Below are 4819 nucleotides of genomic sequence, written 5' to 3'. Positions count from 1 at the left end.
CATCTCGCACAATTCACTGGAGCAGGGAAGTTCAGGACTCTGCCCGGAGTCAACAGAGCAGGTTGGGCAAGTTAACTAAGTGGAAAGCTGCCTGGGAAGTCCACGCTCCCACACCCAGGAGCCCCAAGGAGGTGTAGGACCTACGCCGACCCAGTCCTAGAAGTTGGATCTGAGTCACCTTCCAAGGAGGCCTGCAGAGGTCCGAGCAAGCACAGGGATCCAGCTGATGCCCTCCAGTGTAACCTGAGCACAGCATGCAGTCCCACCCAGCCAGCTCACTCACCTGCAGCAGGAGGAGAGTAACAGCTACTTCATGGGTTGATTGGATGACATGGATATATTTGGAATTGTTTGGAGCTTGGAAAGTGTTTTACAGAAAGCATTGAAGGTATGGAGGCCCACACACTTCAGGAATTTACCCATTCTCTTCAGAGACTGCTGAGGCTGGAACCCAGGTGCCAACTTCCCAGCCAGGACCCAATGCCCTGCATCAAATGTCCTAGGAGGCTGGAGGGGTCTGTGCTGCTCTGGTCAGCTCTGAGATGGCAGTTGGATGTGAAATGGTTAAAACCAGGAAATTCCATGTTTCTATAGAATGTTGGAGGGACTTTCCCATGGCCACACCTGGTGGTTTCCTCCGCCAGCACCACCCCTCCCACAGTGACACTAGAACAGGAGCAGAGCTGAGAACTGCCTGGTGCTTTGTTAAAGAGACCTCCCCATAACACTGCCAGCTGGAGGAGTTGCTGCAGCTTCTCACGGCAAGACCTGGAGGAATGTGCCTGAGTGCCTGAGATCCTCATGTTCCACCCAGTCTTCCCAGCTTGCTTTTTTTTTTTTTTTTTTTTAGATAGAATCTTGCTCTGTCACCAAGACTGGAGTGCAGTAGCACAATCTTGATCTTGGCTCACTGCAACCTCTGCCTCAGCCTCCCGAGTAGCTGGGACTATAGGCACACACCACCACGCCTGGCTAATTTCTTGTATTTTTAGAAGAGATGGGGTTTCACTGTGTGGTTGGTGAGGTGGATTGAACAGGTTGGTCTCAATCTCCCAACCTCCTGATCCACCTGCCTCGGCCTCCCAAAGTGCTGGGATTACAGGCGTGAGCCACTGCACCCAGCCTAGTCTTCCCAGGTTTCTGCCTGCCTGGCACATGGGAGAACTGCACATCCTAGTTACCTTGTGATGCAGGGAGCATGTGAGTTCCCCACCAAAGCATTTAATTCCTGATGCAAGACCCTCCCAGAGCTCTGCTTTCTGGCAGTGTGATTCTGTTAGTCTGGGTCCTTGAGTGACTGTCCTGAGCAGAGTCCCTCTGCTGGTTCACGAGGGACATTGGCTTTGGTGAGAAATCAGCCTTTGTTGCTTTAGGGCACCAAAGTTTGCTAAATAACTTAGACAATCCATAATGTTTACCCACTTTTTACCCTGATGAACCTGCTGGGTCCTCAGCAGCACTCTTACTTTCTTCTCTCCATCAATCTCTTTCCCAGTGTATTTAGCACGTTCAAAGGCAACTACCATGTGTCTAGCACCTTCTATGAGGCAGGCACTGTGTGCTGAGGACGTAAAGGCTGGGCATCCCACCAGGAGCCTGGAGGTCCAGGATGGCATGGCAGATGCTGAGTGGCAGGCAGGCAGCAGGGAGGAAGGTGATCAAGAAGGGCTTTCCAGAAGGGTTGCTCGGCCAGACTTTAGGAAGAGGGGAGTTAGGCAGAGGAGAGGGGGCTGGGGGAATGGAGTTCCAGGCTGTGGGCACACATGCAGAGGTACAGAAGCAAGAGAAGAGCTGGACTGAGGCTGAGAAAAGGGGGAGAGGTAGAGGTGGCCTGGAGCCATGTGCCCCGTGACAGATCAAGTTTCCTTGGGCATCCTCTGTGAGGTCACATCCTCTGTGAGGTCACAGTGAAGCAATGTCTTGCCTGTGCCCCAGTCGGGCAGCACAGCCAGTTGTATCCAGGAAGGTGCAGGGGGCTGGCTGGCTCCAGAAGGGAAGAGGAAGTCTGTAAGAGTCCCCACCACATGTTCCCAAGTGGCTCTGAGGAGTCCTAGAAATAGAAGTGGCAATCCAAGGGTAGTGCAAGGACCAGAGGCGGAAGAGGGCGGCCCTTGACAGCAGCTGTCAGAAAGAAAATCTCATGTGACTTCTACAAAGAGGCTGAAAGTATAGTGGGAAGGGCAGGGGCTAGCTCCATTGCCATGGAGGTTTGAGTTCAGATTTTACCACCTACTGTGGGTGACCCTAGCACGTCACTCGACGTTCCTCATAGGGCTGGTTTGAAAGTAAAATGAGATGAAGCTCCTGGCACCTGGTCCACTCTGAAGAGATATTAATTTCTTTTTCCGCCCCTAAGGGGCCTGAGTCAGTTTTTCACAGCTGACTCACCTGCCCAGTGCCTTAAAGGGGAGGGGAAAGGGCTCGGGTGCTGGTGGGGTGCATATGGAAGAGACTGGGGGGCATTGCCAGGCAGTGTGTATTTGCTATGCTCAGTCACAAGGGCAAAGGGCTGAGCGACGCGCTCTCGGAGCCCGGCTTCTTGTCACCTACAGGGGTTGGCTCTGGCCAGGAGCTTTGGGTGTGGAAGGAGGGACAGACACCGCAGCCAGGCCTGCTGCTATGGACCCAAGCAGTGGGACAAGCTGTGGGGCAGCATCCAGGCCACTGAAGGAAATCGGCGCCGGTGCCAGCGTCATCTCTCTTCGAGGAAAAGTAAGTGTTTCTCTCATTGTCTTCACTCTTCAAACCTCCTCCGCACCATTCCCTCCTACGCTGTCAGCTAAGGACCTTGCCTTAAACTTCACTTAGATAAAAGAAGCAATCAGAAGGGAGCTCCCTCATTTCCTCCCCCACATCCACTGCCTGCCCCGTCTGTACTCACCTGCCTTCCCTCCCACGCGACAGCAGGAAGTGCCTCTTGTTGAGCCTCTTCTAGTGGCCATGGCTAACCCTCCTGCTTGTGCTCTGCAGCTTACCCTCTCCTCTCCTGCACATTCATTCTTCCCGTTCTACTGTGTCCTGCCCACCCCACCAAACAAATGCACCTCTGCACTGCCGATCTTACCCTTGTCTCTCGATGCTCCCCATTCAACGAGCTGTCAAGTTACTGCCTCTTCCCTTCCCATTTGCCACCTAACCCACTCCAGTTGGACTCATTCCCCCTCTGCTGAAAATGCTCCTGTCCAGGTCACGAATGATTCCCTTTCTATGCCAGCCTCACTTTACCCCATTGGCATTCAACAGCAGATTCCCCCTTTGTTGAAGCATTGTCCTCTCCTGCTGTCTGTGACCCTGTGCTCTCCCAGCCACCTACCTCACTGCCACTTGCTCATTCTACCTTCTTTGCTGGCCCCCTTCCTCTGCTGCATTTCTTTTTCTTTTTTTATTGAGACAGAGTTTCACTCTTGTTGCCCAGGCTGGAGTGCAATGGCGTGATCTTGGCTCACCACAACCTTCACCTCCCGGGTTCAAGCGATTCTCCTGCCTCAGACTCCCGAGTAGCTGGGATTACAGGCATGTGCTACCACATCAGGCTAATTTTTTTGTATTTTTAGTAGAGGCGGGGTTTCTCCATGTTGGTCAGGCTGGTCTCGAATTCTCGATCTCAGGTGATCCGCCTGCCTAGGCCTCCCAAAGTGCTGGGATTACAGGTGTGAGCCACTGCACTCAGCCCTTCTGCTGCATTTCTAATGATCAGGACCTTCTCTTTTTTCCATCTCCACGCTCTTCCTGGGAATCTCTGTTTGAATACATCTATAATGTAACAGTTCCTAATAGGTTTTCAGGTATTATCTACCCCCAAAACTCCAAATTCGTACATCCAAGGGTCTACCTGGTATTTCCACTTAGATGTCTACTAGTCATGTCAGCCTTGCCAAGTCAAGCAGCATCCTTCATTTCCTGAACAACTCCTATCTTACTACAGTTTTGTTTTCAGAGTAATACTCATTTTGCTTTTTCATCTGTCCTCCCTGACTAGAAAGCTCCACTACCTGTTTTTTTTCTGTTCAGTACTATAGGACAGTGCTTGCACAGAGAGAAGCTTAATGTTTGTTGACTGACTAAATGACTGTCTTTAGTATATGTAATATGCCAAGGTTGCTAACTCCTGAGTAAAAGGAAATGTCGAATACTGATGAACATAAATCAGGAGTTTCCAATCTTTTGGTTTCTCTAGGCCACATTGGAAGAATTGTCTTGGGCCACACATAAAATACACGAACACTTATGATAGCTGATGAACTAAAAAGAAATTGCAAAAAAATTTCATAACGTTGTAAGAAAGTTTATGAATTTGTGTTGGGCTGCATTCAAAGCCATCCTGAGCTGTGGGTTGGACAAGTTTGATATAAACATTTAGGTTAAATAGTCTTAAAAGACTGTTTCCTAAGTTAACCTACATCTGGTCTGCATTTTTGGTTTCTATCTGGATGGAATGGGCTTGTGTTTTGACAGTGTTCATTGCCACTAGTTTCCATCCAGCCCCCATCAGGACATATGAAATAAAAAGAACCATATATGGATAAAGAGGACCTAAAAAGCATAGCCTGCCTTTGCCTCGGGACCCTCTGAAAAGGGGCTCTTTTGTCCCCTGCTCACGGCCTACGAACTGGCTCCATGTCACAGCTATTATGGGGTGCTCCTGGCCATCCCCATTCTCTCTGCACTCAGGGAGAACTCATTTCTACCGCAGTGGCACAGTAACCTTAGCCTTGACTTACCCGAGGCCAAGGGCCCAGCAAGAGAAGCTCAAGATGTAGCTATTCCTTGAACACAGGGGAAGGGAAGAGACAGTAGGCTGGAAGGGCATAGCAAAGCT

This window comes from Trachypithecus francoisi, unplaced genomic scaffold (genome assembly GCF_009764315.1).
Source record: "Trachypithecus francoisi isolate TF-2019V2 unplaced genomic scaffold, Tfra_2.0 Lachesis_group5, whole genome shotgun sequence".
NCBI classification, from domain to species: domain Eukaryota; kingdom Metazoa; phylum Chordata; class Mammalia; order Primates; family Cercopithecidae; genus Trachypithecus; species Trachypithecus francoisi.
This window is presented reverse-complemented; position numbering follows the sequence as displayed.